Below are 16,173 nucleotides of genomic sequence, written 5' to 3'. Positions count from 1 at the left end.
TTGGTCAAACGAGTCTCATATAGGGACTACGACCACGCAACGGGACCTAAGTTAACGGCGCCGTCAATAACGGTTTTGGTCGGGTCGTTACAGATCGCGTACCTATCTACGCGAAACGCGTAATGTTTTGCCGACATAAAAAAGGTGATGGCAACTTGGACGACAAAATTTCTTTAAATATCGAATTCTGGTTCCATTTTTTTTTATTCTTTCACTCATATTACTCCGTAACATATTATTAATTATAATTATTATTATTATTATTAAAATTATTATTATTATTATTATTTAGATTAATATTATTATTAATCTTAGGATTAGGAGTATTATTAGTACTAAATATACATAAAATACTATGACGAGGTTCTGCCCAAATGTTGATGACTTCGTCCAGGTGGACAAGGATGGGTCGTCACAGGTGGTATCAGAGCGGTGGTCTTAGTGAACCAGGTCTTGCATTAGTGTGTCTAACTAATAGTTGTTAGGATGCATTAGCAAGTCTGGACTTCGACCTTAGCTGCATATTATACGTATTGTTTATCATTCCTAGTGGAAAATTTCCTGCTTAGCATTCCTAAGTCTAGACACGTCTTACTGCCTCTATTGCATAGACAGGGTATAGATAAATTCATATCTTAGCGTATCTGTTATTGTTACCTTTGCCTGACAGCTTTCGTATATTCCTCCGTAACTTATGGGATTGTAGTATTATATATGCATATGTAAATTATGTATTGCAGGGTACTAATCTACATCCTATAATCTATTTTTTTTTCGAAAATCCTACATCTGATCGTACGAGATGAATTCCTCAACCAGTTCGAATTCCTCGGATTCCGACAGCTATTCCGATATGGAGGTTCACCTAAGCTCCGAAAGCAGTGTCACCAGAATGAATCAACCAATCATCCATCCCCAATTCATCTGATGGGTTCGTAGTCGACTTAATCAATGGAGACGCGTAGAAGGCGATCCCTTCCACTAATCGAATTCACCTCTTGATGAAGAACCTGAAGCACTTACCGGCGGACCTGTTTGTAACACCATTTTCACCCTCATTGCCCGAATATCTCGTCACGATTATATCATAACTCAGATTCTAAACCTTATTCATTCACCCTTTCTTACAAACAATCATTCCGGAATAATAGAAGAAGTCAACGAACTTCGCGCTCGAGTAATCAATTTGGAAAATATGGTGCAAAATTTACCAGCTTCAGTAACATAACCCGCTTCAGCACCAACGGTACCAGTACCACCAATAACCCAAGTTTCAACAATCCATGCCTCAACATCTCATTCTGTACCTCGAGCATAATCATCGTTCAACGTATCGTTCTATCTACTTTATCTTCGTTCGACATGGCGATTATGTAATCTCTAATATTTTAGAGATTATATATTCTTGTTCTAATGGTAAATCAAATGAGTTTAATATCATATTGACTCATTAAATCCATGATTATATCTGAAGAAAATATATATGTATATATATTTTCATAAAGATTGTAATTAAAAATTCTTTTGTACAAATTGTTAATGGTGAAAATATTTTAACGGGTAGGTAATACTCGAGGAATATTTAGATTTCACATTAATAAGTTACACAGTACATTCTTCAAATCTGATTCAACAGTCATTTACTATCCTACTTACATTCACCGATATACGTATCCGTTCACCGCATAATATCCCTTTTCATTCAATTTCATATTTGGATTTTGACTTATCAAAATCTAACAAGTGGCATAATGAAGGAAACATTGGACAAAATAAAATTTGTTAGAAACAAACGAATTAACTAATTGAAATTTTGTTAAGAATCCACGCTAACTGTTCCAGCTAACTGTTCCTAGCTAACTGATTACATTTTATTTATCGCAATTTAATTATCGCAATTTTATTTATCGTCATTTAAATTCTGTTATTTACTTTACGCATTTAAGTTATCGTTATTTAATTTATGTTATTTACTTTACGCACTTTATTTATCGTTATTTAATTTCTGTTATTTATTTATACACTTTAAATAACGAGACACGTATACAAGGTTTCGACATATCATATTGACCCATCTATATATCTATCTTGGAACAACCATAGACACTCTATATGCAAATGACGGAGTTAGCTATACAGGGTTGAGGTTGATTCCAAAATATATATATAGTTTGAGTTGTGATCAATACTGAGACCGGTACACGGGTCACGATGCGTATTAATTAATTTGAATATTATATATTAAACTATATATATGAACTATTGGACTATTGGACTATTGGACTACTAACTTTGGACAATTAAAATGAATTAAAATATCGATTATAACATATGAAACTAAACAATTCTTCAAGTTTGCCACTTGATTTCATCTTAAACCTCGTTTGTATCTTGACGATTACAATCTGCGTTCAAACCTTTCAAAATTCTTGAAAACACCTCGATCGAGAGGATGAACCAGCCGCACTTTATCTACGAAAGAAAAGATTGATGCATATAGTTATGCATCTGAAAAACTTTCGGAAACTGAGTAAACGTTTAACACGTAGATGTGCTAATTCCTTTAGTGTTATTATTACCCAAAATAATTCGGTAATCCCTTTCAAAGTAGAAAATTTTGTCACAGCTCCAGCAAGTCAACTCCGAATTTTCATACGAAATAACCTTATTATAACCTTGATATATATGCGTACTCTTTATTGTTACTGGAGAATCTTTTATATTCCACCATATTACCATCAGCGTTTAATCATCTAAAAATACAATTCTCCTGAAACCACCTCAGTTTGATAACCGATGACCCAGATCCGTTAACTTTGAAAATGCTGACGAAGTAGCATGTTGTAGATGGTCTTAATGGCCAATAGTTGATGATAAAGAAGGAAGTGTTAGGAACGCTCGATAGAAAATTTGGTACTGAAAATCGGATTGAGCACACCGTGAAGGAAACAAAGAACAAATACAAGGACCAAACCCTATATTCAAAGAATCCAGGTAATTCTGGATCCGATGAAATCTTTAGAGAATATCATGCTCCGAAGTCACGTTAAAATCTTGCGAAAATTTTTTTTTTTTCTCTTCATCAACCTTTGAACTTAGAAATTCCAAAATATCATCATAAATATCTTCGATATTTCTGAAGACATTTTTATAAATATTCTCATCCAAAATTATATATATATTTTTTTATGCTATCTGTATTCCATTATATTGGAAACTTCTGTAAAATTTAAGTATAAATTATGAATGAATTGTGGACAAGTGTTGGGAACTGATGTATGAGTTAGTATAATATAATGCGCTTGGCCAACGTGATTATATTACAGTAAGTCATGCTGAGTTTCTAATGAAACTCGATGATTCTCAGTACCATCATCATGTGTCATGTTACATAACTCTTTCATTCTACATAACCTCCGAACATATCAAGAAGAATATATTCTTGATAGTTCTATCCTCAGTAATTTTGATAAATTTGAAAATCAAAACATGCTATCACATTCCTTCCTGCTTAGAACATTATAATCATTCGAAATTCTATATCTACGAATTCTGGACCATTATTCGCTTGACTTGAAGTCGGGAAGAGAAAACAGAAGCATAGAGCTTCAAAATATAAGGGAGAATATAAAGCCCGATAATAACACATAAATTACAAACCATGTATATCAATACGTATCATAACGTAAAGACATGGGAGAATTAAAAACATTAAAACCCCAAAGGCGAAGTAGAAGAAAGTAGATTCCTCTGGTGGAAGTTGGAAAAGTAGAATGAATGTTGCGATAGTAAGGATGAGGACAAGAATTAGAACTAGATTAAGCATTTTTACAATCGTTTGAAAGTATGGATCGAGAAAGAAAGAATTGGAGTGGTGAAAATAATGGAACGAAAGAAGTTCATTTATAGAGAAGATACCAGACAAAGCAATCAAGACAGATAATCGCAATAAATTAAAGAGATCCTAATCTTCCATAAATCCCGAAGAATCAAATCCTATAGATTTCAAGATTTTCTTTTAAATCCCTTAAATTCCGGAAATTCACTGTGACTACGTCAAAAGTTAAATCTCTATCTCCATCTCTTGTGATAGCTTCACTCGTACGCTTCACATAATCGAACTGTTTTACCACTATTACTAAATGGTGATAAAACTCTAGTTATCAATTCATATTCGTCATAAAAACATTTTATTGTTAGTCATGACGATCTCGATCAAATTTCGGGGACGAAATTTCTTTAACGGGTGGGTACTGTAACGACCCGGAAATTCCCGACCAAATTTAAACTTTAATCTTTATATGTTTCCGACACAATAAGCAAAATTTGTAATATTGAGTCTCGAAAGTTTTGAAATCTATATTCATGTGATTAATTACCCTTTGACCATGCCTGACGATTCACGAACTATTATGTACATTAGATATATAATACTTTATATGGATGTATTTTATTTTAATTAACGAGATTAAATGATAATATAATCAGATATTTTGATTACGAGTCATTATTATGAGGTCCACTTTGAATTAGGAAACCCTTACTTTTAACGATATCCGGAATATTTGGTAAAGTGATTCTGTGTAAGAACAAAAGTGTTATTATTGAGGATTAGACAGAGGTAGCGGAGAGTCTCGTTTAATTTTCAAAAGCGTACCTTGCAATGATTGACTTGTGTCACTTGATAGGCTAATTATTTAGTTTTCTTAATATTGAAAACGTTTTACGATGTATATGAAACCTTTTAAAGAATGATTTTGAATATAACTAATCCTGAAAAACTAAATTATATTTATTCAATTTAGTACGAACACATTTTTCGATATAATAGAATTTGATTATAAAATATTTTTATGGATTTTCAATGATATAAAAATAAAAATAAAGATAAAATAAAGATTTCTAATGAGCACCAAAAGACTACAACATTTCATCACAAGATTGTAAGTTAAAATGTTGGAAATCACTAAACCTGCGCACTTGCACGAGAAAAATCATAACTAATTCATACTGACTCGAAAAAGGGTGATTCTGGTGTCCAAACGACCGTAACTCAAAACTCTACAACTTTCGTGAAGATACTTTACGCGGATCGCGTACCTATCTACGCGAAACGCGTAATGTTTTGCCGACATAAAAAAGGTGATGGCAACTTGGACGACAAAATTTCTTTAAATATCGAATTCTGGTTCCATTTTTTTTTATTCTTTCACTCATATTACTCCGTAACATATTATTAATTATAATTATTATTAAAATTATTATTATTATTATTATTTAGATTAATATTATTATTAATCTTAGGATTAGGAGTATTATTAGTACTAAATATACATAAAATACTATGACGAGGTTCTGCCCAAATGTTGATGACTTCGTCCAGGTGGACAAGGATGGGTCGTCACAATATATATATATATATATATATATATATATATATATATATATATATATATATATATATATGTGTGTGTGTGTGTGTGTGTGTGTGTGTGTGTGTGTGTGCGCATGCGTGCGTGTGTGCGTGTGTGTATGTGTGTGTGTTGAATGGTTCAGTACATCACGTTATGTTTGAGTGCAAGGTGGCTAACGAATTGTGAAGAGAGGTAAGGTTATGGCCCGATATATCACTACCGCGGTTTTCAGAATGGGCGGATTGGATTGCTTGATTCGAAGATTGACGTGAATACTTTGACACAAAAATCAGATTGTATGTCATTGTCGTGTCTACAGCTTGGCACATATGGAGGTTCAGAAACAGGCGACTCTTTCAACAACGACCGCTTAAATGGTGTACTTTGTTTGCTTCAATTTACCTTTTTCCTTTAATTGTTTACCAAGTAAAGATAAATTAAAATGATTGGCGCTTAAAGCCATTATAATGTGATTGTAATGTGGTTCCCGAATTTATTCTAGCTCTTTGCTAGGGCAACCCATTGTATTGGAAACAAATATAAACTTGGGGCATAAGTCGAAGATACTTGGGGTTAAGTATAATATTTTCCATGTTATTTACTTTCCATATTTAGTCAATTCTTATTTGTATAAATAATCGATTGATGAATGAAATAAACAAATATTCGATCCATACTAAATTTTACATGGTATCAAAAGCGGGTTTAACCTAAAAGAAAACCAAAAAAAAAAAACAATCGTAGTCAATTTGTTCAAAGTGTTCAGGCAAAAAAAAAATATTATATTCTTTTTTTCGAATTGCACGTGAACAACAAAGTTTGAAGAATCATACTCTAAGGCCACTTACTATCGTTCTTGATTTTCACTGAACTTCTATCCTCCACATCAGCGCCACATCAGCGCCACATCAGCACAAACACTTTATCATTCCTTTCACATTTCTTTCACTAAACCCTCATTATCTTACACCCCATTTCAAACTTTAACCCATTTAAATTTATTAAATAAATACACACATGATTTAAATTGGGACCCACATGAAATGTTCCGTTCTTATTGATTAAAAACGTTCCATATTAATTGATTTCGTTGCGAGGTTTTGACCTCTATATGAGACGTTTTTCAAAGACTGCATTCATTTTTAAAACAAACCATAACCTTTATTTCATAGATAAAGGTTTTAAAAAGCTTTACGTAGATTATCAAATAATGATAATCTAAAATATCCTGTTTACACACGACCATTACATAATGGTTTACAATACAAATATGTTACAACAAAATAAGTTTCTTGAATGCAGTTTTTACACAATATCATACAAGCATGGACTCCAAATCTCATCCTTATTTAAGTATGCGACAGCGGAAGCTCTTAATAATCACCTGAGAATAAACATGCTTAAAACGTCAACAAAAATGTTGGTGAGTTATAGGTTTAACCTATATATATCAAATCATAATAATAGACCACAAGATTTCATATTTCAATACACATCCCATACATAGAGATAAAAATCATTCATATGGTGAACACCTGGTAACCGACATTAACAAGATGCATATATAAGAATATCCCCATCATTCCGGGACACCCTTCGGATATGATATAAATTTCGAAGTACTAAAGCATCCGGTACTTTGGATGGGGTTTGTTAAGCCCAATAGATCTATCTTTAGGATTCGCGTCAATTAGGGTGTCTGTTCCCTAATTCTTAGATTACCAGACTTAATAAAAAGGGGCATATTCGATTTCGATAATTCAGCCATAGAATGTAGTTTCACGTACTTGTGTCTATTTTGTAAATCATTTATAAAACCTGCATGTATTGTCATCCCAAAAATATTAGATTTTAAAAGTGGGACTATAACTCACTTTCACAGATTTTTAATACGTCGGGAAGTAAGACTTGGCCACTGGTTGATTCACGAACCTGTAACAATATATACATATATATCAAAGTATGTTCAAAATATATTTACAACACTTTTAATATATTTTGATGTTTTAAGTTTATTAAGTCAGCTGTCCTCGTTAGTAACCTACAACTAGTTGTCCACAGTTAGATATACAGAAATAAATCGATAAATATTATCTTGAATCAATCCACGACCCAGTGTATACGTATCTTAGTATTGATCACAACTCAAACTATACATATTTTGGAATCAACCTCAACCCTGTATAGCTAACTCCAACATTCACATATAGAGTGTCTATGGTTGTTCCGATATATATAGATGTGTCGACATGATAGGTCGAAACATTGTATACGTGTCTATGGTATCTCAAGATTACATAATATACAATACAAGTTGATTAAGTTATGGTTGGAATAGATTTGTTACCAATTTTCACGTAGCTAAAATGAGAAAAATTATCCAATCTTGTTTTACCCATAACTTCTTCGTTTTAAATCCGTTTTGAGTGAATCAAATTGCTATGGTTTCATATTGAACTCTATTTTATGAATCTAAACAGAAAAATTATAGGTTTATAGTCGAAAAAATAAGTTACAAGTCGTTTTTGTAAAGGTAGTCATTTCAGTCGAAAGAACGACGTCTAGATGACCATTTTAGAAAACATACTTTCACTTTGAGTTTAACCATAATTTTTGGATATAGTTTCATGTTCATAATAAAAATCATTTTCTCAGAATAACAAATTTTAAATCAAAGTTTATCATAGTTTTTAATTAACTAACCCAAAACAGCCCGCGGTGTTACTACGACGGCGTAAATCCGGTTTTACGGTGTTTTTCGTGTTTCCAGGTTTTAAATCATTAAGTTAGCATATCATATAGATATAGAACATGTGTTTAGTTGATTTTAAAAGTCAAGTTAGAAGGATTAACTTTTGTTTGCGAACAAGTTTAGAATTAACTAAACTATGTTCTAGTGATTACAAGTTTAAACCTTCGAATAAGATAGCTTTATATGTATGAATCGAATGATGTTATGAACATCATTACTACCTTAAGTTCCTTGGATAAACCTACTGGTAAATAGAAAAATGGATCTAGCTTCAACGGATCCTTGGATGGCTCGAAGTTCTTGAAGCAGAATCATGACACGAAAACAAGTTCAAGTAAGATCATCACTTGAAATAAGATTGTTATAGTTATAGAAATTGAACCAAAGTTTGAATATGATTATTACCTTGTATTAGAATGATAACCTACTGTAAGAAACAAAGATTTTTTGAGGTTGGATGATCACCTTACAAGATTGGAAGTGAGCTAGCAAACTTGAAAGTATTCTTGATTTTATGTAACTAGAACTTGTAGAATATATGAAGAACACTTAGAACTTGAAGATAGAACTTGAGAGAGATCAATTAGATGAAGAAAATTGAAGAATGAAAGTGTTTGTAGGTGTTTTTGGTCGTTGGTGTATGGATTAGATATAAAGGATATGTAATTTTGTTTTCATGTAAATAAGTCATGAATGATTACTCATATTTTTGTAATTCTACGAGATATTTCATTCTAGTTGCCAAATTATGGTTCCCACATGTGTTAGGTGACTCACATGGGCTGCTAAGAGCTGATCATTGGAGTGTATATACCAATAGTACATACATCTAAAAGCTGTGTATTGTACGAGTACGAATACGGGTGCATACGAGTAGAATTGTTGATGAAACTGAACGAGGATGTAATTGTAAGCATTTTTGTTAAGTAGAAGTATTTTGATAAGTGTATTTAAGTCTTTCAAAAGTGTATAAATACATATTAAAACACTACATGTATATACATTTTAACTGAGTCGTTAAGTCATCGTTAGTCGTTACATGTAAGTGTTGTTTTGAAACCTTTAGGTTAATGATCTTGTTAAATGTTGTTAACCCAATGTTTATAATATCAAATGAGATTTTAAATTATTATATTATCATGATATTATCATGTATGAATATCTCTTAATATGATATATATACATTAAATGTCTTTACAACGATAATCTTTACATATATGTCTCGTTTAAAAATCATTAAGTTAGTAGTCTTGTTTTTTACATATGTAGTTCATTGTTAATATACTTAATGATATGTTTACTTATCATAGTATCATGTTAACTATATATATATCCATATATATGTCATCATATAGTTTTTACAAGTTTTAACGTTCGTGAATCACCGGTCAACTTGGGTGGTCAATTGTCTATATGAAACATATTTCAATTAATCAAGTCTTAACAAGTTTGATTGCTTAACATGTTGGAAACATTTAATCATGTAAATATCAATCTCAATTAATATATATAAACATGGAAAAGTTCGGGTCACTACAGTACCTACCCGTTAAATAAATTTCGTCCCGAAATTTTAAGCTGTTGAAGGTGTTGACGAATCTTCTGGAAATAGATGCGGGTATTTCTTCTTCATCTGATCTTCACGCTCCCAGGTGAACTCGGGTCCTCTACGAGCATTCAATCGAACCTTAACAATTGGTATCTTGTTTTGCTTAAGTCTTTTAACGTCATGATCCATTATTTCGACGGGTTCTTCGATGAATTGAAGTTTTTTGTTGATTTGGATTTCATCTAACGGAATAGTGAGATCTTCTTTACTAAAACATTTCTTCAAATTCGAGACGTGGAAAGTTTTATGTACAGCCGCGAGTTGTTGAGGTAACTCAAGTCGGTAAGCTACTGGTCCGACACGATCAATAATCTTGAATGGTCCAATATACCTTGGATTTAATTTCCCTCGTTTACCAAATCGAACAACGCCTTTCCAAGGTGCAACTTTAAGCATGACCATCTCTCCAATTTCAAATTCTATATCTTTTCTTTTAATGTCAGCGTAGCTCTTTTGTCGACTTTGGGCGGTTTTCAACCGTTGTTGAATTTGGATGATCTTCTCGGTAGTTTCTTGTATAATCTCCGGACCCGTAATCTGTCTATCCCCCACTTCACTCCAACAAATCGGAGACCTGCACTTTCTACCATAAAGTGCTTCAAACGGCGCCATCTCAATGCTTGAATGGTAGCTGTTGTTGTAGGAAAATTCTGCTAACGGTAGATGTCGATCCCAACTGTTTCCGAAATCAATAACACATGCTCGTAGCATGTCTTCAAGCGTTTGTATCGTCCTTTCGCTCTGCCCATCAGTTTGTGGATGATAGGCAGTACTCATATCTAGACGAGTTCCTAATGCTTGCTGTAATGTCTGCCAGAATCTTGAAATAAATCTGCCATCCCTATCAGAGATAATAGAGATTGGTATTCCATATCTGGAGACGACTTCCTTCAAATACAGTCGTGCTAACTTCTCCATCTTGTCATCTTCTCTTATTGGTAGGAAGTGTGCTGATTTGGTGAGACGATCAACTATTACCCAAATAGTATCAAAACCACTTGCAGTCCTTGGCAATTTAGTGATGAAACCCATGGTAATGTTTTCCCATTTCCATTCCGGGATTTCGGGTTGTTGAAGTAGACCTGATGGTTTCTGATGCTCAGCTTTGACCTTAGAACACGTCAAAGATTCTCCTACGTATTTAGCAACATCAGCTTTCATACCCAGCCACCAAAAATGTTTCTTGAGATCCTTGTACATCTTCCCCGTTCCAGGATGTATTGAGTATCTGGTTTTATGAGCTTCTCTAAGTACCATTTCTCTCATATCTCCAAATTTTGGTACCCAAATCCTTTCAGCCCTATACCGGGTTCCGTCTTCCCGAATATTAAGATGCTTCTCCGATCCTTTGGGTATTTCATCCTTTAAATTTCCCTTTTTTAAAACTCCTTGTTGCGCCTCCTTTATTTGAGTAGTAAGGTTATTATGAATCATTATATTCATAGATTTTACTCGAATGGGTTCTCTGTCCTTCCTGCTCAAGGCATCGGCTACCACATTTGCCTTCCCCGGGTGGTAACGAATCTCAAAGTCGTAATCATTCAATAATTCAATCCACCTACGCTGCCTCATATTCAGTTGTTTCTGATTAAATATGTGTTGAAGACTTTTGTGGTCGGTATATATAATACTTTTGACCCCATATAAGTAGTGCCTCCAAGTCTTTAATGCAAAAACAACCGCGCCTAATTCCAAATCATGTGTCGTATAATTTTGCTCGTGAATCTTCAATTGTCTAGACGCATAAGCAATCACCTTCGTTCGTTGCATTAATACACAACCGAGACCTTGCTTTGATGCGTCACAATAAATCACAAAATCATCATTCCCTTCAGGCAATGACAATATAGGTGCCGTAGTTAGCTTTTTCTTCAATAACTGAAACGCTTTCTCTTGTTCATCCTTCCATTCAAATTTCTTCCCTTTATGCGTTAATGCAGTCAAGGGTTTCGCTATTCTGGAAAAGTCTTGGATGAACCTTCTGTAGTAACCAGCTAGTCCTAAAAACTGGCGTATGTGTTTCGGAGTTTTCGGGGTTTCCCACTTTTCAACAGTTTCTATCTTTGCCGGATCCACCTTAATACCTTCTTTGTTCACTATGTGACCGAGGAATTGAACTTCTTCCAACCAAAATGCACACTTTGAAAACTTAGCATACAATTCTTCCTTCCTCAATACTTCTAACACCTTTCTCAAATGTTCACCGTGTTCTTGGTCATTCTTTGAGTAAATAAGTATGTCATCAATAAAAACAATGACAAACTTGTCAAGGTATGGTCCACACACTCGGTTCATAAGGTCCATGAACACAGCTGGTGCATTAGTTAAACCAAACGGCATGACCATAAACTCGTAATGACCGTAACGTGTTCTTAAAGCAGTCTTTGGAATATCATCTTCTTTCACCCGCATTTGATGATACCCGGAACGTAAGTCAATCTTTGAATAAACAGACGAGCCTTGTAGTTGATCAAATAAGTCGTCGATTCTCGGTAGTGGGTAGCGGTTCTTGATGGTAAGTTTGTTCAATTCTCGGTAGTCGATACACAACCTGAATGTACCATCTTTCTTCTTGACAAACAAAACAGGAGCTCCCCACGGTGATGTGCTTGGTCGAATGAAACCACGCTCTAAAAGTTCTTGTAATTGGCTTTGCAGTTCTTTCATCTCGCTGGGTGCGAGTCTGTAAGGAGCACGAGCAATTGGTGCAGCTCCTGGTACAAGATCTATTTGAAATTCAACGGATCGATGTGGGGGTAATCCCGGTAATTCTTTCAGAAATACATCGGGAAATTCTTTTGCAATGGGAACATCATTGATGCTCTTTTCTTCAGTTTGTACTTTCTCGACTTCTGCTAGAACAGCATAGCAACCTTTTCTTATTAGTTTTTGTGCCTTCAAATTACTAATAAGATGTAGCTTCGTGTTGCCCTTTTCTCCGTACACCATTAAGGGTTTTCCTTTTTCTCGTATAATGCGAATTGCATTTTTGTAACAAACGATCTCTGCTTTCACTTCTTTCAACCAGTCCATACCGATTATCACATCAAAACTCCCTAACTCTACTGGTATCAAATCAATCTTATATGTTTCACTAACCAGTTTAATTTCTCGATTCCGACATATATTATCTGCTGAAATTAATTTACCATTTGCTAATTCGAGTAAAAATTTACTATCCAAAGGTGTCAATGGACAACTTAATTTAGCACAAAAATCTCTACTCATATAGCTTCTATCCGCACCCGAATCAAATAAAACATAAGCAGATTTATTGTCAATAAGAAACGTACCCGTAACAAGCTTCGGGTCTTCCTGTGCCTCTGCCGTATTAATATTGAAAACTCTTCCGCGGCCTTGTCCATTCGTGTTCTCCTGGTTCGGGCAATTTCTAATAATGTGGCCCGGTTTTCTACATTTATAACAAACTACATTGGCATAACTTGCTCCGACACTACTTGCTCCGCCATTACTCATTCCGACCCCATTTGTTCCTTTCGTTCTATTAACCCCTGGTCCGTAGACCTCACACTTCGCCGCGCTATGACCATTTCTTTTGCACTTGTTGCAAAATTTGGTGCAGAACCCCGAGTGATACTTTTCACATCTTTGGCATAGCTGTTTCTGATTGTTGTTGTTGTTGCGGTTATTATTGTTGTTGGGATGATTGTTGTAGTTGCTGTTGTTGTTGTTGTTGTTGGGCCGTTTGTTGTAGTTGCGATTGATGTTGCGATTGTTGGGATAATTGTTGCGATTATTGTTGTAATTGCTGTTGTTGTTGTATTGGTGATTCTTATCACCGTTTTCCTCCCACTTTCTTTTGACTTGCTTCACATTGGCCTCTTCAGCAGTCTGTTCTTTAATTCTTTCTTCAATCTGGTTCACTAGTTTGTGAGCCATTCTACATGCCTGTTGTATGGAGGCGGGCTCGTGTGAACTTATATCTTCTTGGATTCTTTCTGGTAATCCTTTCACAAACGCGTCGATCTTCTCTTCCTCATCTTCGAATGCTCCCGGACACAATAGGCACAATTCTGTGAATCGTCTTTCGTACGTGGTAATATCAAATCCTTGGGTTCGTAACCCTCTAAGTTCTGTCTTGAGCTTATTGACCTCGGTTCTGGGACGGTACCTCTCGTTCATCAAGTGCTTGAATGCTGACCACGGTAGTGCGTACGCATCATCTTGTCCCACTTGCTCTAGATAGGTATTCCACCATGTTAACGCAGAACCTATGAAGGTATGCGTAGCGTACTTCACTTTGTCCTATTCAGTACACTTACTTATGGCAAACACCGATTCGACCTTCTCGGTCCACCGTTTCAATCCGATCGGTCCTTCGGTTCCATCAAATTCCAAAGGTTTGCAGGCAGTAAATTCTTTGTAGGTGCATCCTACACGATTTCCTGTACTGCTAGATCCAAGGTTATAGTTGGTATGTAGCGCAGCCTGTACTGCGGCTATGTTTGAAGCTAGAAAAGTACGGAATTCCTCTTCATTCATATTCACGGTGTGTCGAGTAGTCGGTGCCATTTCCTTCAAAATAGTCAAATGGAACAAGTTAATCATACAGAATATTAAGAGTAGTTAATAGTATTTCGTAGCATAATATGAACTCATTTATAAAAGCTTTTTCTTCATATTAGCGTTTTATAAGTTTAAATTCGGGTAGTACCTACCCGTTAAGTTCATACTTAGTAGCTAATATACAATTCAACTACTACAATTCTATATGAAAAACTGATTATAATAATATTTCGCGTTCAAACTTTTATACAATATTTTACAAACTTACAATACCGCTTATTTTACATAAAGCATGAAATATAGCACACAATAACTTTGATACAAGATAGTTGTGAAGATAATTCTAGCTAGTACACAAGTTGTTCAGCAAAGGCAATAAAGACACGTAATTCATACGTCCAGAAACAAGTCATGCATTCTGGTTTTACTAGGACTACTTCCCATCCTTGGTCTTGTGGAACATAACCGTTATGGCCGTTGATAAGACAGCGTGTTGTAACGTCGTCAAAGGGACGAGGGTTACGTAATGTCCAACAGTCCCGTAACAATCTAAAAACCTCATTTCTTACCCCAATTACCGACTCCGTCACTTGTGGGAACGTTTTGTTTAATAGTTGTAGCCCGATGTTCTTGTCCTCACTTTGGTGAGAAGCGAACATTATTAATCCGTAAGCATAACATGCTTCTTTATGTTGCATGTTAGCCGCTTTTTCTAGATCACGAAGTCCAATATTTGGATATATTGAGTCAAAATAATTTCTTAACCCATTGCGTAAAATAGCATTTGGGTTCCCCGCAATATATGCGTCAAAGTAAACACATCGTAACTTATGGATTTCCCAATGTGATATCCCCCATCTTTCGAACGAAAGCCTTTTATAAACCAAGGCATTCTTGGAACGTTCTTCGAATGTCTTACAAACTGATCTCGCCTTAAATAGTTGTGCCGAAGAATTCTGACCGACTCTAGACAAGATTTCATCAATCATGTCTCTGGGTAGGTCTCTTAAAATATTGGGTTGTCTATCCATTTTATGTTTTTATACTGTAAAATAGACAAGAGTTAGATTCATAAAAAAAATACGTATTAATACAAGCAATTTTTACATATATCATAAAGCATAAGCACACTATATTACATATATTACACCACACGAATACAACTATCTTATTCCGACTCGCTCGTTTCTTCTTCTTCGGTTTTGGTTCGTTTTGCCAAGTTTCTAGGGATATATGATGTTCCCCTAATACGAGCCGTAATTTTCCACATTGGTTTAGAAAAACCTGGTGGTTTAGAGGTTCCCGGGTCATTGTTACAACTTAAGGACTTCGGGGGTTGACGATACATATAAAGTTCATCGGGGTTGGAATTAGATTTCTCTATTTTTATGCCCTTTTCCTTATTATTTTCTTTTGATTTTTTAAATTCAGTTGGGGTAATTTCTATAACATCATCGGAATTCTCGTCGGAATCCGATTCATCGGAGAATTGGTAATCCTCCCAATATTTTGCTTCCTTGGCGGAAACACCATTGACCATAATTAACCTTGGTCGGTTGGTTGAGGATTTTCTTTTACTTAATCGTTTTATTATTTCCCCCACCGGTTCTATTTCTTCATCCGGTTCCGATTCTTCTTCCGTTTCCGATTCTTCTTCCAGTTCTGACTCTTCTTCCGGTTCCTCTTCGGGAACTTGTGAATCAGTCCACGAATCATTCCAATTTATATTTGACTCTTCATTATTATTAGGTGAGTCAATGGGACTTGTTCTAGAGGTAGACATCTATCATATAATATCAAACGCGTTAAGAGATTAATATATCACATAATATTCACATGTTAAAAATATATAGTTTCCAACAAAATTTGTT

This window comes from Rutidosis leptorrhynchoides, chromosome 11 (genome assembly GCF_046630445.1).
Source record: "Rutidosis leptorrhynchoides isolate AG116_Rl617_1_P2 chromosome 11, CSIRO_AGI_Rlap_v1, whole genome shotgun sequence".
NCBI classification, from domain to species: Eukaryota; Viridiplantae; Streptophyta; class Magnoliopsida; order Asterales; family Asteraceae; genus Rutidosis; species Rutidosis leptorrhynchoides.
Note: the sequence above shows the minus strand (reverse complement) of the source record.